Source organism: Triturus cristatus, chromosome 8 (genome assembly GCF_964204655.1).
Source record: "Triturus cristatus chromosome 8, aTriCri1.1, whole genome shotgun sequence".
NCBI lineage: Eukaryota > Metazoa > Chordata > Amphibia > Caudata > Salamandridae > Triturus > Triturus cristatus.
The window spans coordinates 417780303-417804249 of NC_140591.1; the positions used below are offsets into that span (position 1 = coordinate 417780303).

A 23947-nucleotide genomic window follows, 5' to 3' on the forward strand; every position below is an offset into this window, starting at 1 on the left:
ATAAAATGAATCCACGTATAAGTGATCTGACTGGTTTTTACCCATGCAAAAATAGCACCAAAATAGCAGCCTACAAAGTACCTGGGTCTAACAAAGTGAGAAAAATAACTACATTTCTCACCAGTAACACTCCATATTGTGTATATTGCCTATCCTGCCCATACAATCTCCTATATATAGGAAGTACAATCCATCCCACCAAAAAAAGTATTCTAGAACATGCTCGAGCAATAGAGAGGAAGGATCCAACGTATCCCATTGCTAGGCACTTTGCCCAATCGCACTTCAGTAATAGGAATCTTTTACGATTCTTTTGTATTGATCATGTTCCACCTAATGAAAGAGGGGGGAATAGGGAACTCCGCCTACGCAGATTAGAATCAAGATACATCATTGATCTGCAAACTAGGGTCCCGGGAGGTCTGAATACAGAGGAAGAATTGGCCATCTATGTGGGCTGAGAATCTCCCTTTAGCCTGTTATCTATGATCCGAAGATATACTGCTAGTGATGTGATCCTTGTGTTTAGAAAAGACAGATTTTTAATTTAAATTTGATTTCTGGGTTTTTGCTCTAGTGAATTGGTCTTTTGAAAGAGCCTGAGGATGAGCGCTGAAATGTAGTTTTGTGGTGCAATCCTGAGTTGTAAATAGCAGACAGTCACAAATGTGATGTTGATGAACTGCAATGCTTATAAAGTAATGCTCATACAGTTTAAGGAAAGTAAACCTAAGTCCGCTTTCTACTGTCATGATCAAATGCATATGAGGTCTCGGCTGACCCTGATACAGCGAATCTTTTTAAATTTATGCAAAGTATGAACCTTGATCAACGGGTTGTTGGCCCCACCCACACTGCAGGGCATACTCTGGACGGGATTTTTTCTAGTAACCCGCAACTTTCGTTTACAGGCCTACTTCCCTTGGTTTGGTCTGACCATGTGGCGGTTTGCTTCGAGTTGGCATTTTCCAGTCAACATGATGAGAATAAATTGGTAAAGAAGCAAGTGGCTTTTAGAGCATGGAATAAAATTGAGGCTAAAAAGTTAGAAAATCTATTGCATGTTTCCCTTCCACGTTTATCGATAGATATAGAAGAGGCAACCACCCAATACCCTAAATGGCTTGAAGCTGCCGGTGACAAGTTAGCGCCGAAAAAACTATTATATTCTAATAGAACACGGGCTTCTGCTCCGTGGTATGGACAGGAATTAAAAGATCTTAAATTGAAATGCAAGTTACTAGAGAGGAAATGGAGAAAAGGATACAAAGCCTTGGAGAAAGAGGCATATAGATTAAGTTTAGTGGCATATAAACATGCTCTCCAAGCAGCGAAGAAAACATTCTTCGCCAATCGAATAAACTCTGCTATAAATTCAGCCAAAGAACTTTTTAAAATAGTAATCAGCCTGGCATACCCGGGCCCTCCCAGTATCCCCTCGAGCCAGGAGCTCTGTGATATAATTGCCATATTCTTTTTTAGTGAGGTGGAGACTATTTTTACTACGTTCAATGGCCCTATAACAGATGGGAAACTAGATGCTGAAGAGAGGTACAAATTACGCGCAGGTTCATATCTTAGTCTAGATGAATTTATGCCTCTTCTTACTAGTGAGACTTCTAAGTTATTGATGTCCACTAAATTTGGCTCTCCTTATGATCCATGTCCAGTAGCAGCCTTAAAACTTGCCCCAGAACCAATTACCATTGCATTGACCACGATCATAAATGCCATGTTTAAGCAAGGATATTTCCCGATAGCCTGGAAGTCCGCATCAATCCTGCCACTACTTAAGAAACCTAACCTAAACCCGAAGGATCCTAATAATTTTTGACCCATTTCACGTATCCCTCTGCCAGCTAAATTAGCTGAGAAAAGTATGAATGCACAACTCACTTGATACTTACTGGAAGCTCAAGTATTGGATCGGACTCAATATGGGTTTAGAGCAGGCCATAGTACCGAGTCCGCGCTGCTAAAATCTACAGAGGAAATCAGAATTGCATTAGATCAGGGAGGTAAGGCCGCAATGATCATGCTTGATCTGTCGGCGGCCTTCGATACGGTCCATCACGATTTGTTGATGGACCGGTTGTGGGAATGTGGAGTACAAGGCAAAGCATGAGAACTCTTGAAGTCCTTCCTCTCAGACAGTAAACAGACAGTGTCTCTCGGCACTTTCTGTTCTAAACCGTTTTCACTGCCATGCGGGGTTCCACAAGGTTCCTCGCTTAGTCCAACACTGTTTAACGTTTATGTGTCCTCTCTTGCCCCTTTGATCAGGTCATTTGGATTCGATCTTACATCTTATGCAGATAACACCCAGATCGTGGTGTCTCTGCAACCAGGTCAAGAGAGGAGGACAGAATTACGTTTTCATGATTGCATGGACGCAGTGGGTTTATGGATGGCCCAGAACTGTTTAAAACTTAACTCAAGCAAGACGGAGGTCATCTTGTTTGGGAATGATCCTAAGTTCTGGACCCCAAGTTGGTGGCCGGTTTCACTGGGCTCACTTCCAACTCCCTCCAGGAAAGTAAAGAATCTGGGAGTGTTGATTGATGATAGGCTCCAGTTTGAAGATCAAGTCATTTCAGTTGTCTCGGCTACTACATTTGTCTTGAGATCCTGTAAGAAAATGTTACAGTATCTTCCCAAGGAGAATCAACGCACTATAGTGACTGCATTGACTATGACCAGGCTGGATTATTGCAACAGCCTTTATTGTAATATGCAGGAGCGCCTGTTGCATAGATTACAACTTCTTCAAAACTCGGCAGCCAGATTACTTACAGGGACACCTACATTTGCTTCTGTTTCTGGTGACATTAGAATACTCCACTGGCTACCAGTTAAGAAACGGGTGCAGTTTAAGTCATTTTGCACCGTTTTTAAAGCTCTTCATGAGAATGGCCCAGAACATTTAAAGCAGCAGTTTAAGTGGTATGTTCCAAATAGACCACTGCGATCTCTAGGAGCTAAATTGGTAGCAGTTCCAGCCTTTAAAAAAACTGGCTGGGGAGGCAGGAGCTTTCAGGTGGGGGCAGCCAAAGCTTTGAATGCCCTCCCGTTTCAACTTCGTAACAACGTGGATCTCATGGATTTTAGGAAAGCCTTAAAAACCTGGATGTTTAATGGGTAATATGTGGTTCTTTTGGTGCCCTTGTTTGCAGGAGGTTCTTTGTAGATAGCGCCAGGACACCTTCGGGTAACAGTTTGCGCTTTAAAAATATTATAACATAACATAACATAACATATGCGCATGCGCAAATTTCTGATAAAATGGCGCGTTGTTTTCGGTAAAAATTGTGGTCGAGGAAGGCGTAAGCCGAAACGTGTCCCGCCTTTGTGGTCAAATAAATGGATGAATTCACCCGTGAGTGCGGCGTCTTCTTTTTCTTGGATTTAGAAGTACGAGCTGACATATATATATATTTATATATACATATATCAAAGATGCAAAAGCAGTTCCTCGTACGCTCTCAGAAGAACAGTCCACAAACGGGGATATCTTGAAAGGGGTGCTTTAATTCACTACGCGTTTCAGCTCGAAAGCCTATATATATTCACTGAAAAAATCAAAGGTTACAAAGACTTTATAGTTAGGTTTCACATTTTACACACACAAATCCGTAGAAATTCAGCAGTTATAGTTATACTAATCTGAGCACTTAGAGGTATACTTATGTTACGAAATATTTGCAGAGTGGTGGTGAAAGAAGGCGTGGCCTCCAAGTCCTCTCAGCAATCCTGCTGTCTGGGACTTACTGGAAGTAACAGAAGGGGTTCCTGGACCCCAAGTACCCTCAGCATCCAAGGGGACTTAATCCCTCAACCGGCAGTGCGCCAGGAGGCGCATTTGCAGAGTGGAGGTGAAGGGGGCTTGGCCCCCTGCGACTCACCGCACATTTTTTAAATATATTTTTTTAAGGGAGTTGGGTTGCGTGGCCCCTTCCCCTGGGCCACTTTCCGTCTTTGGGGGCCCCATCCTCGAGGGTCAGGCCTTTTTTCAATGGGTGAGGGGGCCCCACGGACGCCTCCCCGGTTTAATTTCAGCCCCGAAATTCAAATAATAATGAAGGTGGGAGGCTGCGCTTTGTTTTTTTTCTTTCGGCCAGATCTGAAGATTCCACCCAAAAAACAAATGTAAATGCTTTTTGGGATCTGAATGGTCCCAGAGGTTCCCCCAATAGGCCTAGCAGTCAGGGTGTTTCTACCCTGCCCCCTTTTCTTTTTTTTAAAACATTTTTTGTGGGACTCGGTTCAACCGAGTCCGAAGATGGCTGCCAACATTTCCTGGTTGAAGTGTTGGCAGCCAATAATCACATTTCAGTAGGGTTTCAGCAGGCTGTTGGGTTCCCAGATATCTATATTTTTTTAAACTTAAGTATCGCTGAAACTACTGAATGGGTTTACACCACAGCACAAAAAGAACGCTTTCTGGACCAACATATAGCTTTCTGCCCAATTTGTTGTAATTCCATTCAGCGGTTCGGGCTGTAGTCATGTTAAAAAAAAAATTAGATATAACATGGGGAAAACACTTTTTGTGACCTCCCTCTTTTTCTTGGCCCTCATTTGACAGATCACCACTAAACGTTCAACACAGCAGCTGAACCAAAAAGCGGAAAGTTTGTGAACATTTCGTGAGGATTCGTCAAGTGGCAGCAAAGTTATTGGCAAAACAAAACGCACTTTTCCTATAAAAACTTTGGACTTAACTATAACTGACTGCCAGTAGGAGGTTATATATATATATATATATATATATATATATATATATATATATATTCCAGTTGCAAAGTGTGATCAAGAGAGTTCACTCTCGAAACGCGTAACGTTGGAAGAAAGATCGCTGTTTGATTTACCCTTACCGAGAGCGCGCTCTACTTTGCAACTGGAATTTAAAACTTTAGCCGGCTGTGGCTCTACCGGCCCCGCGCGCCACCAGACAATGGGCGGATATCCCAGGAGGAGCTGAATCTGTTGGAATATATATATATATATATATATATATATATATATCCAACTACCACTCCAAAGCGCTTCTCGGCACCATGAACAGAGAGACGGACACCTTCTTCTTCGTAGAAAACTGCAGCCGCAGTATCGTCTTTATTCAAATCATAAATCAGTGCAATGAAACGGAACGACGCGTTTCGGCCAACTGTGTGGCCTTGCTCACATATATATATATATTTTTTTTTTAATTTTTTTTCTTTTTTAAAGCAAATGACACTCGCACTCAGGAACCTTGCAAATATTTATTCTTAACACAGAGTTCCCTTCTGTTACACCGACGCGTTTCAGCCCTGTCGGCCTTGTTCACGGTAGGTGACACCATTTCCTGTTACAATTTAAAGCATTTCCTATGCAGCGTGCTACGCCCCATGGAATTCTGGGAACTGAAGTTTTTTCCACATTTTGAAAAATAAGTTTAGGTAATCACCTCGTAACAGTACAAATCAAATTAATTAAATTTCCCAAAACATCAACAGGCATCTGGACAGTTGTCAATTGTTACAACAGTACTAATTAATTGAGAATTAATTCCACAATGCGTTTTTAGGTAAACGATACTACTCAAAGAAAAATTTGTCAATGTCTCTTCAATGTTCCAATTCTATAGTAGCCTAGTTGTAGAACATGTACTATGGCAACGTTTAGCAATTTAAAAATGGGTGTTACGTAAGCCGGCATTAGTGGCCAGTTAAATGTTTCCAGAGAGTATCTAATATTTTTTTATAAAGGTCAGAAAATCTGCAGAAATAATGAGTAACTGTTTTCAAAAAGATAGGGAAGGGGAGTTTGCAAAGATGGGTACGTAAGCAACAAATCCTTATATGATACAGTCCAACTAGAGGTGTACATAAAGTTCCTCGTCCAAGTTCATCCCTCTCGGGTGTTTGGTCCGAAGTCGGATTATGTATTTCGATTCAAGTTGTCTTAGTTTTTTCTGGCGGTCGCCCAGTCTCTCATTGGTTTCAATAGAATCGATTGCAAAGAATGACATGTTCATCCAGTTTCCCTCCTGGCATGCTAGCATGTGTTTTGCGGTTGCATAGGAGAGATCTTTGTTTTTTACCGCTCTGACATGTTCCAAGATTCGTTTTTTTAGCATGCATATGGTGCTACCTATGTAGAGCATACCACAATCACATTGAATTGCATAAATGACAAATTTGGTTGTGCAAGTTATTTTATGTTTAATGTGGATGGTTTTGCCTTCTGGATCGGTAAGTGTTCTCATATTTTTCCCAATTTTGCATGCTTTGCAACTGTTGCATTTTCTAAAACCTATTTGTTGCTGCGTAAGCCAGTTAGATTGTATCGTTTTAATGCCTTGAAAGTGGCTCCGAGTAGTAAGGTCTCGAATGGATTGGACCTTTTTATACGCAATTGACGGTTGTGTTCCAATGATTGGCATCAAATCTTGGTCCTGTTGTAATATCGACCAGTACTTTTGGATGATTTGTCGAATTTTGTACGATTCTTTGCTGTATGTAAGTATCAGCCTGGGAGCAGATTGATGTTCAGTGATTGGTTGAAAATCCGATTCTGAATGTTTTTTGACCAGAATGTCTGTTCTACTTTTTGTTTGTACTCGTTTCATACATTTGTCCAGGTCTCTTCTTCTGTAGCCACGTTTTTGAAGTCTCCGCGTGCATTCTAGAATTTGGTCATTCGCATCTGCATCTTTTGAACAGTTTCTTTTCATGCGGATGAACTCGCCATATGGAATGCTTCTCAGTAGAGCCTTAGGATGAAAGCTATCTGCATGCAGGATGCTATTAGTGGCTGTTTTCTTCCTGAATAAAGTTGTCTCAATTTGATCATTTTCAATGTAAACAGATATATCGAGGAAGTCAATTTTATGGCGGCTAGTGTTGCACGTAAAAGAGAGGCCAATGTTATTGTTGTTGAGACTATTGAAATATGACATGAAATCTTTTTTGTCTCCATTCCAAATTAAAAACAGATCGTCAATGTATCTTGTCCATAAAACAATTTTCTCAAGTGCTGTGTTATTTTGGGGGCCCCATGCTATTTCCTTCTCCCACCATCCCATTGTAAGGTTAGCGTAATTTGGCGAGAAGGAAATGCCCATGGCACAGCCACACAATTGATGGTACAGTTGATGGTTAAACAAGAATATATTGTTCTTTAGACATGTTTCAATCATAGTCAATAGCATGGCTGAATGTTCTAATTCATGTATGCTCTTTTGGCGTAGAAAGTAGGCACAGGCATTCAGGCCAATCGAATGTTCTATAGAAGTATACAGTGATACTACGTCTATGGTCACCATAAGATAATTGGGGTTCCATGAAGTGTTAGCCAATATTCGTAGAAAGTCACTCGTGTCTTGAATGTATGAAGACAAGTTTCTTACTAGGGGTGCAAGATATCGATCAATGTACATGGAAATGTTCTCATATATTGAGTCACAAGAGGATACGATTGGTCTCCCCGGTGGTTTGATTAGTGTTTTGTGTATTTTCGGCAGAAAATATATCGTTGGGATCGTTGGATTTTCTTTGAATAGAAATTTCTTTTCCTCGATGTTAATTAGGTTCTGTTCATGCCACTCATTTAAGTTTTTTTCAATCTCCTGAAGCATTTTGAACATAGGATTGTTGGTGAGCTTGGCATATTTATCGGTGTCATTTAGTTGACGATAAGCCTCTTCTACGTAGTCCACAGTGTTGAGAATTACGATGTTGCCGCCCTTGTCAGCCGGTTTTATAATTATGTTGGAGTTGTTTGCCAGGTTTTGAATGGCTTGACTTTCGTTTTTTGAAACATTTTCCCTGACTTTATTGTTCCTTATTTTCTTAATTTTGTCAATTTCGTTCATGATTATTTCAGAGAAGGAGTCAATTTTGTTACCTGGTGCCAGCTGGGGGCTGTATTTAGATTTTTGTTTTAAACCACTTGGTTCGTGTTGCTTGGTATCAATTTCAAGTAGTTTGAGAGTCTCTAAATTGGTAGTTTCTTGACTTTCCGTATCGTTGGCTAAATCGTATAGGCTCAATAGATGTGGAATTTCCTCGATTGTGAGTCGGTCTTCCTCGATCAGTTCCGTACTTGCATCCCCCAAGTGTGAAATGTTCGATTTCCTTGATGCATGTATTTTTGCTAGTTTTAGTTTTCGTACATATTTGTAAATGTCGATTTTGGTGGTAGTGTAGTCAAAGTGCTTTTCAGGGCAGAACGATAGGCCTTTGTTGAGGATTTTTTGTTCGGTGTCCGTTAGTGTATAGTCTGATAAGTTCACTATTAGGTTTTCGATGGCTAGTTCTTCTTTGTGCGATTTCTGAGGCCATACCTTTTTTCGTTTGGATCTCCGGGTTTTTCTGAGGCTTCTAAAGACTTTGAATTGCCTCTTCCATACCCTCTGCCTCGTCCTCTGCCCCTGCCTCTCCCCCGAGTCCGGAACAAGTTCTGGTCCAGGTTGACGAGGCGCATTTCCTCTAAAAAAGTAGTGTTGGTAGGTTGAATGGTGCTGGAGGTTTTCTCGCTTTCACTCCCACTGACATCTGATTCTGTTTCTACATCGCTTGAGGGTTTAGAAAGTAGTGTTGTTCGATTCAATTTCAGTGTGTCAAATCTTTTGGCAAATGTTAGAATTCTGCCATGTTTATAATCGGCTTCGTCATGAGCAAACTTTCTCTTTTTACGTTGTTCTATTTCGTCTTCGTACTTCTCTAGACGTTCTTCCATTTCTTTCCTGAATTTATCAGTGTCCTCTTTGTTGTGAGCACCGATTTTGGCTTCCAGTTCTTGGATTTGGATATGTATTTCCTCCAGATCTTTTTCAGCATATTTTATAAGGATGCGCATCATGTTTTGACTACATGCTGTGTTGTTCGCCCCCCATTCCTCAAGCATGTCAGTTCTTGTATCCGGGTGGGTGGGCATTGTGAAGATTCTCAGCCCGCGTGGGATTCAATTAATTTCAAGATACTTTTGGAGAGCGAGTGCTTCCCAACTTTTGCTTATTTCCCGCTTGTACTGTTTTTCAATTGATGCAAACAATTGTTTTAATGTTAGATCATTGCGTGTAGTATTGTCCCCTTCCGTTGGGGCGTCGTCGTTCCCTGCAGGTTGAAAAAAGGTTGCTGCTTTAATTGCGCGTTTGGCTTTACGTTCCTCCATCTTGGGCAAGTTTCAATTATAATCCACAGTTGTTGTTTCCCTATGACCGTCGTCCACTAGCCAAGTTATATTTCAAAAGTAAATTTTTGGTTTCATGCGGGTTGTCTCTAGAAGTAATATTTCTCCCAAGGTTCCTACTGAGTGTAAGTCGATTCCGATGTTGCGCTACAGTTCTACGCGCAAATGTCGGATTGATGCACTTTTACACTCTCCAGTCGCTTCGACGGTGTTTGTACGCGTTTTTGAAAGCAAATTGCTGTTCACTTACCCGATGCGAAAACTCCCGTGAAGGCGGCGCTCTCTGCCCCGCCCTGCGGCGTTTCAACGGGTTTCCCAGTGTGGATGCAGCGTATTGGTCTCCGTCGGGCGCCTCCGATTTCAAAAGGATGCTCTTCAAAGCGGCTTGGATACGGATCGCTCAGCAGCGGGTGCGAGTGTTGGGCCAAGCCAGCAGCCAAGAATCAATTTTAAAGCAAATGACACTCGCACTCAGGAACCTTGCAAATATTTATTCTTAACACAGAGTTCCCTTCTGTTACACCGATGCGTTTCAGCCCTGTCGGCCTTGTTCACGGTAGGTGACACCATTTCCTGTTACAATTTAAAGCATGTCCTATGCAGCGTGCTACGCCCCATGGAATTCTGGGAACTGAAGTTTTTTCCACATTTTGAAAAATAAATTTAGGTAATCACCTCGTAACAGTACAAATCAAATTAATTAAATTTCCCAAAACATCAACAGGCATTTGGACAGTTGTCAATTGTTACAACAGTACTAATTAATTGAGAATTAATTCCACAATGCGTTTTTAGGTAAACGATACTACTCAAAGAAAAATTTGTCAATGTCTCTTCAATGTTCCAGTTCTATAGTAGCCTAGTTGTAGAACATGTACTATGGCAACGTTTAGCAATTTAAAAATGGGTGTTACGTATATATATATATATTTTTTTATTTTTTTTATTCAACCTAACAGAAGTTTCCAATTTAGTAGGCTGGAGCTACTAGTAGGTCACAAGACACCTGGGCTAGAAGGTGCTTAGTGGGGCAATTAGCCCAGATTGGAGTGGCATACAAGAAGTACAAGGTCTCAGATTATGTCATTCTTTCAATATATTGAACACACACACAGTAAGAGGCAACTACTGGAATCACCTATACTACCTTGCTCTACCTGCATCCCTCCACCACACACCCCTTCTACAAAGCACAACGTAAGGAAGAACTTGCGACTTCTTCATTGTTCTTTATTAATCTCTGCTTTTTTCATGTCGTAATACATTTCAAATAAAAAAAATTAAGGTAAAAAACAACCCTCAAGCCAATCTCCTAGAAATTTATGAATGTTGTATAAATAACATCTAATAGTAAAATATCTGATTGGCAAAAAATGATGTGAATAATCTAGAATTCATAATGTTGACCTATTAAAGTAGCCTGATTTTTAGCAGCAGCCTTAATGTACTGGGAGTGCTCTTACACTCTCAACTGCACCTTGTGCAGTTCCCACTTTACTTACTACTTTTTGCCCACAGTTAGAGTTCGGCCATCGCTGCTATTCCCTTTGCCACCCTCCAATGTTTCTGTTGATCTTCTTCCTCAATCAATGTATTTCTGCCCTTGATGTGCTACGTGAAGAGCTTTGGTAGATAATCATAACGTGTTTTACATTCCCTCGATTCTCAATCTTTAGTATGAAAAATAGGTTGTCACCTACGCAATTTGCCTCATTTTCATATTAACATGCAATAAGATATGAGTAAAATTGTACTCTCTCTTAGCTGTATTGGTTTGGTGGCACTTGGCAGGCAAACTCTCCGTGCATAGGGTAATAGTGTTTGCAGAAAGGGCACAATTCCCTTTTCCTCACTCGCAGCCATATGTATATAAATTGAGCAACAGCACAACTTGCAAGGCTAGGCAACTTTGCACAGGGGCTATCTGAAATTTTCACTTGTGTATAAATATGTACAAAAAAGTTGAGAATATAGATTCATTCCAGGTGCATTGCAGTTGAACCCCAAATGTTCCATCTATTTCCAAGAAGGAGATATGTTTTGTCAAGTTTAAAGAATCTGGGCTACTCGGTATAAAGTAAAACAAAACCAAAGTAAATAGATTTACCTCTAATGTACCAACAAATAGAAAGATAAGCATACAAAATGCAGCCTACAGGGAGGATCCTAGCGCTTGACCAAGATGGCCGCGTGAGCCTTGAGCTCCCGCGAACCTCGCGCCCTCCTGCAATCATCCTGTCCTAAATCCTGATTTTCATGCATGGAATCCTGCAGATGAGTCACAGCTGGGGCGATTGACGTTGTCCGGGCTAAGATCGCCCACCGGGAACCGAAGTTGTGCATGGCGGAAGATTGCGGCCCACCTCCGACGGATGCCAGGGGCTCGCGTTGGCAGGATGCCCGGCCACTAATTGAACAACAGCGGCCTTGGGAGGTGTGAACTGGCGGACGGGTGCCGCTGCACTTTCACTTTCGCTTTCTCGCCCTTTGCTTGCTCTGGCCCGGGAGTGCTTCATGCCGATCCCTTGTTATCTGGAAGACCTCCACTCGACCCTGGCTGGCTGTTGAAGTCCTGGCTGAGTGAGGGACGTCTTTTTGCAACTGACCGCCCTGCTGTCCGTGATGTCGGCCAAACCGGAGGTAGACAAGCCGAAGTCTAAGACTACCAGGCGGGGAGGCTATACCCAATCCAACAATATGGATCGCTATGCCCAGCAGAAGGGGTCGCCTGGTGGATCGGGACAGTCGCTGGAAGCACAGAAGGCCGATCCATCCCCAGCCTCGGAGTTATCATTGCAGGATATCAAGGGGGCGATTGAGGGGATGCAATCATCGATTGGGCGACAGTTCGAGACCCTGGCGCACAAGGTGGACATGATCTTGGTTGATGTCAATTGATTCGCGCGGACCTGGGCAAAACCAATGAGCGGGTCAAGTCCCTGGATCTTAAGACTACTGGCCTCGCGGATGATGTCTCGGAACTCCAGGCTGAGGTTCGCAAGTTACGGACCGCGAATGACCTCTACGCCCGCCGGCTCGAAGACTTTGAAGGTCGGGCCCGGCGCAACAATGTGCGCCTTATTGGGGTCCCGGAAACTTCGGAGGAGCTCTCCGTGGATTTACTCGTCGAGGACTTGGTGGTGAACCATCTTGCACCTAAGGGCCTCGGCAAGTTTTTTGCGGTTGAGCGGGCTCACCGAGTGCCTGGCGGAAGGCCTAAGGTGGGAGCTCCCCAGCGGCCGATTGTCACCCGGATCTTTAATTTTCGAGACCGAGACGCTATCCTGCAAGCATCGAGGGTGACAGGCCCGGTGCCTTTTCAGAATGCCTCTGTGAGCTTTTATCCTGACTTCACCCAGATGGTGCAGAAGCAAAGGCAGAGTTTCCTGGGGGTGAAGAGGCGGCTTAGGGAGATGGACCTGAAATATGCCATGCTTTTCCCCGCCAGGCTACGTGTGGTGTATGAAGATCGGACTTTCTTCTTCGAATCGCCGGACATGGCAGGGGACTGGTTGGATGCGCTCCCTCGGCGACAGCCCGGCGGGGCCCGCGTGGTTGGAGCGGAAGGCGACCGGGATGGACAGGAGTGATACCTCTGGTGTCGGACTGTTTTGACTCAGCCCCAGACAGTGACTAGCACCCTACTGCAGTAATGGGAGGGCGGCGGGGGGAAGATAGGAGCTCTTTCCTCCCTTGGGGTACTTTTTGTAGATTTGTTTTTGATAGGGCGACAGGCACACTGCAAGTTGGGGGGGCTTTGCAAGCTGACGCAGGGGTGCAGGGAGGGGGGGGATTTGGGATGTTGGGGTTGTTGTTGGGTTTTTTTTTCTTGCAAGGCGTAGTAATTGTTGTCATTATTGTCCGATTGTGGTTCTCCGGGGGGGGTGGAGGTCTCTTTGTGTTTGGGGATGGGGGATAGGGGCTTAAACATAATTAGCTGGAATGTTAATGGCTTAGGGGATCGTATTAAACGGGGGATAGTCCTACAATTCTTGAAACGGACCTCGCCAGATGTGGTCCTCTTGCAGGAGACCCACCTTATAGGGAATACGTGTTATGCACTTAATAGAAAGGGTTATAAATTCATTGCACACTCGGGGTTCTCCTCGGGCTCCAGGGGTGCGGGCATACTTGTTAGAGCTTCCCTACCATTTGAGGTTGACTCCACCATCGCTGATGATAGGGGGCGCTTTGTGGCTGTGGCGGGGAGGTGGGAGGGCAGAACGTTGGTATTGGTTTCTGTTTATATCCCTCCTGCCCTGCAGGCCTCCACGATTGCAGATCTGGGCAAGGCCTTGTTGGAACTCCCTGAAGGGATGCTGGTGGTGGGAGGAGACTTCAATGCGGTTGGATCTGGATTGCTCGATAGGTACCCGCCCAGGGACACCGGGGGGGGGGCTCCGAAGTGGCTTCCCGACTTTATAGATACTTTTGGCCTGGTAGACTGTTGGAGGCTACGGCACCCCACTCAGAGACAATATACCTTTCACTCCGGGGCCCACGGTAGTCTCTCTCGGATTGATTACTTGCTCACTCTGGCTGCGCACGCCTCATTGGTATCTGAGGCTAGACACATGGCACGGGGTATATCCGATCACTCGCCGGTGTGGGCCTGTCTGGATATTGGCCGGGTAGTGGGGTGCAGGGTGGCTCCCATTAACCCCTGGTACTTTCGTGACCCCAAGCTGCGCAGTGCGTTGCTGAAGGCAGTTGATCACTATTTTCAAGATAATCAGGGTTCAGTTGAATCTGCGGTGTCCTTGTGGGAAGCTTTTAAGACCGTATTGAGAGGGGAGGCCCTTTCCTTGGTAGTGGCCGCCAAGCGGCGGAGAGACGCCGAGGTGACGCAAGTTGAGGACGAGATTGCGGCTTTAGAAGTGGCCTTGGAGGAGGAGGTTGCAGCGGCCACACTGCATAATTTGAGCTTGAAGCAATTGGAATACAGGGATCTGGTGACGAACGCTGCCAAGACCCTCAATAGGGAGCAGCAGTGTCGATTGTACGATGTCGGTGATAAGGCCGGGAAACTGTTGGCGTGGTTGGATAAAAAAGAGCGTGTTAATCGAGTGGTGCCGCAGTTGTCGATGGATGGGGGAGAGGTTGTCACTGATCCCGACGGTATAGTCCAGTGTTTCTCGGACTATTTTCGTACGGTATACACCTCGGTTTCGGATAGGCCGACTGAGGACTCGTGCGACCTTCTGCGTGATATTGCTCTGCCCTGCCTTTCTGCCATAGATAGGGATGACCTCGATGGAGATATAACTGTTGACGAAGTGGCGGGTGCTATCCGTGCGTTGCGCTCGGGTAAGGCCTCGGGCCCAAATGGTTTGCCGATTGAGCTGTATAAGCTTCGTCCGGATAAGTTGGCTCCTCACCTGCGCGCCATGTTCGTGGAGGCGCGGGTGAATGGGTTTCTTCCGCTAGATCAACGACTGGCGACGATTGTGGTAATACATAAAGACGGTAAGCCCCGGGATAAGTGTGGTTCCTATCGGCCGATATCACTCCTCAACGCCGAGCTGAAAATCCTTGCCAAGATCCTTGCTAACCGCCTGGTCCGGGTGCTTGGAGATTTGATCCACCCGGACCAGTCGGGCTTTATCCCGCACCGTAACACTGCACTGAATCTTAGACGCCTTCATGGAGTGATTGCTAGGACGGGCACGATGCGAGAGCCGGCCATTGTGGCGGCCCTCGATGCCACGATGGCTTTCGATACGGTGGAGTGGGCATACCTGTGGGCTGTGCTAGCCAAGTTCGGCTTCGGGCCTGGCTTTGTAGGCTGGGTGAGGTTGCTTTATGAGGGGCCCCTTGCTAGCGTCGTGGTGAACGGGCGGGCGTCGACACCGTTCGAGCTCGGGAGGGGCACCCGGCAGGGCTGTCCCCTGTCGCCGTTGTTGTTCGCCCTTGCTCTTGAACCGCTGGCGGCGTGGATACGATGGCACCCGGATATACGTGGGATTCGTTGGTCGCCTGACCACGAGGACCGTATTTCGCTTTACGCCGACGATATTCTGCTATACCTCACCTCGCCTAAGAAATCTCTCATAGTGGTCTGTGACGTCTTGACTTCTTTCGGTAGGAACTCTGGTCTTGTTATTAATTGGGGAAAGTCATACTTGTATGTCCTATGTGGTGATGTCCCACCTGTCCCGCGAAACTGCTCGATCCAGATCGCCCGGCAGGTCTTTTTGTATTTAGGGATCTATATTTCCACCGACCCCATTTTACGATACGAGAAAAACTTGCTCCCTCCCTTGGCACGTTTGCGGCGGGACGTGGCGGGCTGGCGGCGGTTGCCGCTTTCCCTCCTTGGCCGCGCCGCCCTGTTTAAAATGATGTCTCTTCCCCGTTTCCTCTATGCCTTGCAGAATACCCTTGACTTGGTCCCGGCCAGTTATTTCCGTGAGGTCGAAAGCCTCCAGCGCGCGCTATTGTGGGAAGGGCGACCGCGCATAGCGATTGCTAAGTTGACGCTTCCGTGGTATGACGGGGGTATCGCGCTTCCAGACATTCGACGTTATTATTGGGCCACTCAGTTGAGCGCGATTAACCATGGTGTCTATGGTCCGGCGTGGGGGTAATTACCACAGAGCGTTGTACTCGAAGTCGTTGGACTTAACCCTTACGGGGCCCACCAGGGTGGCCGTGCATGTGTGGAAGGTGGCGGCAGATTCACTGGGCTGGAAGGGTAAGCTTACCCTTGCCACCCCGTTGTTTGACTCCGATATCCTGGGAAAGCTTTGGCATACAAAAGGGTTTGAGAAATGGGACCTGATCGGTATATCCAGGGTTGGAGACCTCTTGGTTAAGGGTAGGGTAAAGTCATTCGAGGAGCTGCAGAAGGAATATGAGCTAGGGAGCACGGAGTTCTTCCGATACGCTCAAGTGTGTCACGCCTTGCGGTCAGTCCTTGTAGAGGGGGAGAGGGTGCCTGAGTCCTCTCCGTTAGAGGACCGGATCCTGGATGGCCATATGCCAGAGAGTACGATCTCTCTCATTTATAAGAAACTAGTTAATGTTCGGGCAGATCTCCTTCTAGGGTTGCGCGTTCAATGGACTAGGGATGGCCTCGAATTAGATGATGAGGATTGGCAGTATGCAGTTTCTTCTCCCAAAGAGGTCGCGATCCCTGCGCGCCTGCGGCTGGTGCAGCTTAAAATACTCCATAGAGTTTACGTGACAGGGCCTAGGCTGGTCCATATGGGTTTCTCTGAGGAGGGCTTATGTAAGAGAGGCTGTGGTATGGTGGGCACCTTCCTACATATTATTTGGGAATGCGGTGCGATCATGGAGTTCTGGAAGCGAATCCACGATGTGATGGGGGAGGTGACGGGCATCGTCATGCAGCCGGAGGCGCGGTGTTGTCTTCTGAATGTTTGGGGTCCTACTGACCACGACGCGGCACAGACTCAGTGGGTGACCCTAGGGAACATGGTAGCTAAGCGCGACATCGCTCGCCTGTGGGGCTCTACTAGGCCTCCTACATTGACAGCGTGGATGGAAAACATGGATTGGAGCATGTTTAGGGAGAAGACAGTGTATTGTGCTCGAGGGCGCCCCCGGAAATGGCACACTGTATGGGGGCGATGGAACCAGTACAGAGGGGGCATATGCCTGCCCCCAGACCCGGACCCGCCTGAGGAGCAGCTCTCCCCTTAGCATTCTTTCCGGCTTTGTATTCTTTGCTGGTATGTGTTTGTCTTCTTGAGTCTCTGCCTTCCCCTCCTTTCCCTTACTATAGACCTGTGTCTGATGGACGAAATGGGGCTCGCTCCCCCTGATGGGAACCCTTTTTGTGCTTTAAGTACTTATTGCCTTGCTTGTGTTTAGGTTTGGGTTTGTGTTATTTAAAACGGAACCTTTTGATTCTCCTATCAGTGACATGTAAACGCTCGCTTGTGTTGTGTTTCTAAAGCTGCCGTACCTCCGGGTTGTCGGCTGAATAGCTGTGTCCCTGACTTAACAGAATAAAGGTTTTAAAAAAAAAAAAAAAAGAAAGCCTACAAGTGTTGCATGCACAAATTATCTTTATCATGGTAAAACAGGCCCCTTTGGCTTTGCCAATTCTGGAAAAAAGTAATAGAATGCATCGGAACCGACAGAGAACACAGGTTTCTCTGCCTCAAGAAATATCTAAGCTTTCTACCCATAAAATATTTGGAGGGGCTATTTCATGAAAGTGAGTATATAATTACTGTATAGCACAATCCAAGAACATGCCAATCACATAATGACATAATGACTAGTTTGATTTTTCCAATGATGGGGCGGGCAGACAGTGAGTAACATGGAAGACAATACTAAATTATTGGGTCTTACACAAACCACAAGAGAGATGGTTGTCTCAATACTGCACACAGAAGGCCTCTCCTTCTTATGTATTTGATACTCTTTTTTACATACCACATTTTATTAAGTTTTGTATTAACACAAAAGAGACAACATCCTTACCCTATTCAATTAGGTAGGCCATGATATCAAAACAAAATTAGAGTCACACCCAAAACTCCCACCACTCCTCACACAGTGTATAATGTAAAAAAACAGGAGTATACAATTTTGTGCGGTGATATTGAATGTTTTCTCCTATGCCTCCAGTGATAAAAACACACTATTGTGTTGAACGCATTAGAGTACCAGAACTTCTCAAACATACCTTGGATATGTACATCAGCATGCTACATTAAAAATTATTAGTAATTTTCTTAGAATCATGACTATTTTAAAAAGCTAATTTCGATGGATTTTTACTTGTGTGGTGTAGCAATTTAGTGTACTCGCCTCATGAGATGTCCTAATACAACCAGAAGAAGTTTAGCATTGTGTTTTTTATATGCCCTTTGAGAAAGTAGTACTGCTACAATACTAGGCGATCACCATAGCTTGCCCTGAAGAAGGCGTTGATATCAGGGATCATTTAATGAGCAGGATCCTATGTGTACTAGAATCCTCGTTCTTATGTGTGTGCATGAATGATGTGTTTTGGTTGAGGGTTTCTCCAATGGAATAAATCATATTTTTGCATGTCTGCCATATTGAAAATATAAAATAAAGACGTTTTAACTATGTGTATCAATGTATATCATGGAAAACAACATAGAATGGTTCACTATAAAGTATCATTTATGGATTGGTAGTGTATTCTTTGTCATTTTTGAGAAAAGGTCCACAAAAAACTCTTCATGCCATTCTACTTCATCTTAGAAAGAAAACACCTTGGTCTACCACATCTTCGGTATGACTGAATGCACATTCAGATAATGAGTGTTAGCCAGAATTTTCAAAACCATAGATACGGTTGTAAGTACACAAACTCAACCTGAAGCAACTGCACTTGCTCCACTACACGATGTCATTCACAGACTTGCCATTATCCACCCAAGCTAAGGTGACAATATCAACCTCCTACTTCGAGTCCTTTATTAATACATTAAAAACTGACATCAGAGTGGTACGAACTTGTCACTCCTACCTGAAATTCTTGATGCAAAGCAGACCTGCCTCAATTAATATTTGCTGTCACTACAGGAACCATTGTCAGCGAGCGGCTGGGCTTGCAGCAACACTCCTTACGCAGGGACTGTGTTACCTACAGAAGACACAAGACAGGTTCATCAAAAAAGTACCAAGAGTAAAACATGAAGAAACACACCACTACATCCACATTGCTGACTTGATCATAGTTTGATTGCAAACAAAAGTGCCTCGCTTACTCACAACACAAAATATGGAGCACCTAGATAAAAAGATGTACACCACAGGCCCTAGTCAAAAATACTTAATTTCACTTGCCATGAATATACAACATGTTTCCTGGAAGGGGTAAATGGATGTATTACTTCAGTTAGCTCTGCTAGAAGTGTGGAAAAATTCCCACACAAGTGGGGGAAGTGGACATTACAAGATGTTGCTTTGTAAGTTTTGGAAAGCCCTTAAACATGTACATCGGTGGCCATTAACAAACAATGATGTTACCTCTTCTCATCCTGAAATGGTCTGAAAGTTACTCCAGCCAAAGTAACTCCTCTTTCAGGACGAGAAGGGGAATATCTCATCCCAACATTAGGGAAAAGGCTTTCTCAATATGGAAAAATATTGTTCTGACACTCAAAAAAAGTATCCCACCTTGGTATTTAATATGTTGGGCACTATTCTCTTTTAGTGATATACCACCCGCTCATGGGCGGGGAAGGAAGCAATTCCTTTTTGTTAAATAACCCTCACACACTCTAGTAGTGTCATGCTTCATCATCGGGATCACCCTGACTCCTAAAGGTCAGGGTGGGCTCGACCGTATTTCAGGGAGCACTTACGAGACTAGGCTAGGGCGTTCTAAAGATTAAAAATCCTCCGAAAACTCTAGGTATCCCTTTATTTGCTGAGTTTCAGGGGATATTAAAAGAAAGAAAAGTAATGGGTCGTGAGAATTTAATGGTCCTATGACCCTTATGTACCTGCCAACATGTTTCAGGCTGTTGAGTTTGGCCCACCTGGGTACTAGGCATTCTTCATGGCACACTCACACACACTTCCATTCTACTGACATCATCAAGAATCCTGCCTCGCTCAATGTAAATGTAAATGTAAATGTAGTTGAGCTTATATAGCGCACAGCTACCCGCAGTGGGTTTCCCGGCGCTTGCTTAGGGAACCCGTCCTGGTATTCCCCTGTGAGATAGCAGGGTATCCACAAGGTGAAAGTCAGGCATCCCGCCGCGAGGGGCCGTTGTGGAGATTAAGCAAGCTATTGCCCAGAGTCGCAGAGTGTGAACCCGTGAGTCGAGGAGGCACCGGGGCGAGAATTATCGAGTCCGTGGAATTTTTAGCCCAAGACCCGCCGAGGCGGGGAATTGAACCCTGGTCCAGGACCGATCTCAGCTTCCGGGTCTGCCGCCTCTAACCCCTGAGCGACACTTCTCCACCTTTTATGGTCCGGGTATTCCGGCTCTCAGAGACCTCTTAGTGAGAGTGACGTGTGTTTATATGTACGACAGAATCACAGCGTTTCATGCTTGGCCATTGTTGAGGCCACGCCCGGCGCTGCGTGTGATGTCACTTTGACGTATAGAGTGGCGAAATACAAAACTCCCAAGAATCATGGGAGTTCTGGAGCTTTTTTTGTCATTCGTGTGTAAACTTGAATGGTTAATTGAGCAATTTAGTACATTTAAGCTCAATGTGAGACAACAAAACCTTTTCTGGCTTGTATACCATCTAACGGAACGTATCCTTCTGGCATTTCTTCCAGTACTGTGGAAGAACCTTTCCAACCTTCCGGCTCGGATTAGGAGCACACCTCTCGTCCATCAGCCAAGATTTCATAGTAGTTGTGTAGCGCACAGCTGTAGGGTATACATAGGAAAATCCACTCATTGTTTAGTGAATCACGAGTCTTTGCTACATACACCACTTTTAATCAAATACACCCATTCATCACCAAAGATGACAGGAATGTTGGGAATTTGGTACTCTGATGAAATGGCATCTGCAGTTTTGGCAGCTCCGTCCCTACTACCAGACACAAACATTACCCAGTGCCTTAATCAAACACAGAATTGGGATGAACTGAAGGAGTTGAAGAGAAACCAGATGAAGATCCTTCTTCACAGAGCCATAATGACTGAATATCTATTTGTCAATGCAGCCACAACAGATCTGCTGGTGAATAACGGGTCCGTGAGGTTTGGTTCCAATTAGGTATCAAAGAGTGTGGTGTTCCACGTACAAATGTACGAGATCGCCGCACCCCCTCCGTTGACCATGAAGCACATTGTTGCTTTGTACTAAACTATTTGCTGATGTACATTACGTATGTATTTTAAAACGCATGCCTTATAGTTGCGGCATCACACTCATTGCACCTTATTCAGGTTAACTAGGAGTGCAAGTTTCTTGGCACTGGGCTGGTCCCAGTGTAGTCCTGAAGAAGAGCTGGGGAAGCTCGAAACTAGTTGACCAGATCATATGCTAGGCACACCTTTCCATTATAGTGAGGGTTTTCTGGCATATTACCCCGTTTTTAATCTTTTCAGCTTAGAGCACTAATAAAGTTTATTCTTGGCCCACTAGCTGATTATTTTAATTATCCCACTCCACCACATTTTCACTTACACTACACATACTTCATTTTTTTAGTGCTCCTACGTAACTTCGCAAGTTGTAGCACGCCTCAGTCCGTAGAGGACTGGGAGGACCCCTATGATGAAGCATGTCACCGTGGGGAAACCCTGGTGAGTGAGGGGACTCAAGAAAGAGATAATCCTTCCCTTTCTTCCCAATCGGTGTTCTTCAGGATCAAATTGACTTCTGACACCACCTGTTTACCCTGGTTAGGTTCTTGTTTACTTGACTTGTTCAGGTAGTTGTTTTTTGAGAGGTGAATAACGAGCCACAGATCTTCTTGGAACATCCTATTTTAAAAAAAGGAATTGTCATTGATTGCGTGGATATGCACGTGCGACTGGTTAATTTTAATCATTAACACAGCCAAACGATTATCTGAAGTCCTGCTCATTAAGACCAAGACGAGTGAGGATATGTTGAAACACTCAGATCAAAATAACAGTACTTAAGAAGAAACTAGACAAAGTAAATAAAGAGATTAGTTTTTTTTTTTTGTCCTCATCTCACCAATCAGCGTCTGCAATTCTTAAAAGAAGCCGTCCTTCCAAACTTAGGGCGCCACGGCTACTGCATTCGCTTTAGGCCAAACCAGGCCCGACCCTTTGTTCAGAGCTTGGTGTAATCATAGGACCGGGGAATATCAACCAGTCTCCTCTCCCTTCCCCAGGATATAAGGGCCTGCCAGATATTCGTACCATGCTCACTTATACCCCCCTGGTCCAAACGTGCCATAGCAAACGCAGCTTTTAGCCAGTCATCACACTGAGGGGGCCGCGGATCTTTCCAGCGCTTACAAATTTCCCTTTGTGCAATAATAACCAAATATAACAATAGACCCCTTTGTAGCGGCAGTAAGACATTTAGGGACTCACCATCATCGCCAAAAATTACTAACGTAAGATTAACTTTAAGTTTGACTTTAAAGATGCCGCTTAAAACTTGCTCTGCACTCCTCCAAAAAGCTCTTAATTCAGGACAGTCATAAAACATATGAGTATCATCGGCTTTAAGGAAATCGCATCTTGGACATTTGGGGGAGGATAGCGGAGCAAATTTGGCTATCTTCGCCGGCGTGTAATAAAGCCTGTTAACAACAACAAAAATGGTTCTTTTTTAAACTAGCGGGCTTAACATATTTATACAGTAATTTCAATGATGCGTCAAACAAGTCTTCAATTTCAACAACAAGGGGGGACTGAATCCAGACTACATGTTGTGGGGGGAGTTCCGCATCTTCGGCCTCCAGAGACTTCCTATACCATAGGGAGACTTCCTTTCTTTTAGGATGAGTTTCTTGCAGAATATTCTCAGTTTCCCATTCACCATTTATGGACCCCTTTTCTGATGCACACCAGGAGACCAATTGTAGGCATTTAAACCTGAAAAAGCCACTACCGATTGTTAATTTTAAGACCTCCCAGGGGAGGACACCTTCTGCAGATAAAAGTTCAGACCATACAGAGATACCTGCCCTCTTTATAGGTGTCGCAAGACTGTCCTTCAAGCATGCCGGGGTCCCAGGGGAATCCCAAATCGGGGCAAAATCAGAATAATAGGCAATCCCCCATTGACATCTAGCCCTATACCACAGGCTAAGAGTAGCCCTAAAGACTTTCAGGCGCTCCATTTTGAAGTACCTAGGAGCCCCGAATTTATACAAGAAGCCGTCACCCCCGCCCTCAACCAAGACTATTTCACCTAACAGCCTACCCCAATATGTTTCCTCAGTTTTTACAAGTAACAGATTCCTATAGATCTATCTCCCTTCTGAATTCAGTTTATAATATCTTTATGAGTGTTCTTGCAGGGAGATTAGTAAAGTTAGCCCCACAGTTGATCAACTCGGACCAAAAAGGCTTCATTCCAGGGAGGTTTATCCAGGAGCAGACACATCAACTCATTGGTAACATAGACCTGGCTATAGCTCGGTCGGAACCCTTGGCCGTCGTGGCATTGGATGCTACCAAAGCTTTCAACAGAGTCTGCTGGGTTTAACTTTGGGAGGTACTCAGTAGGATGGGCTTTGGGCCTATTTTTATTCAGGCTCTGATAAATTGCTATCAAGGGGCTTCAGCGGTAATCCTGTTGAATCTAGCTTTTATATTCAAAGAGGTACTAGACAGGGCTGTCCCATCTCGCCCCTGGTCTTTGACTTTCATATAGAGTCCTTGGCTCAAGCAATAAGATTAGATGAGCAGATTACTCCTTTTAGGTCCCATCTTAATTATAGTAAGTTGGCTCTCTATGCAGACGACCTGCTGTTGTATACCAACAACTCAGTAGTGGTAATACCAAGAGTCGAAGCCCTTTTAGTAGAATTTGGCTCATATTCAGGGTATCTAGCCAACACCTCCAAAACCGAGGTGATGTGTTGGAATATTGACAATTGGGTCGGCAGAGAAAGCAAAGAGTTTAAATATCTGGGTATTACTATAGTGAAATATCTAGATAAAATTCCTCAGATCAATTTAAAAAAGACTGCAAAAGAGGTGGATCGCATATTTGCTAGATGGAGGAATCTCCCTTTGACGATTTTCAGCAGGGTTAACCTAGTAAAAATGGTAATACTTCCTAAGCTAACATACATCTTTAATGCAATTCCCCTTAACTTTTCAAGCAGGTACATCGGTAAAATTCAAAG

At 44.6% G+C, this 23947-nt stretch overlaps 1 protein-coding gene across 2 annotated transcripts in view; it reads right to left on the minus strand.

The window, feature by feature from the left end:
- Positions 1-23947, minus strand: part of ENOX1 (ecto-NOX disulfide-thiol exchanger 1) — a 2037207-nt gene that overhangs the window by 1061899 nt on the left and 951361 nt on the right. Inside the window, exon 5 of one of the 2 annotated variants that reach the window (XM_085621817.1) lies at positions 18656-18772. The exons of the other annotated variant lie outside the window; for it this stretch is intronic. The gene's annotated coding sequence lies outside the window, so the exon portion shown is untranslated. The remainder of the gene's footprint in view (positions 1-18655; positions 18773-23947) is intronic. 2 annotated transcript variants of the gene reach the window in all.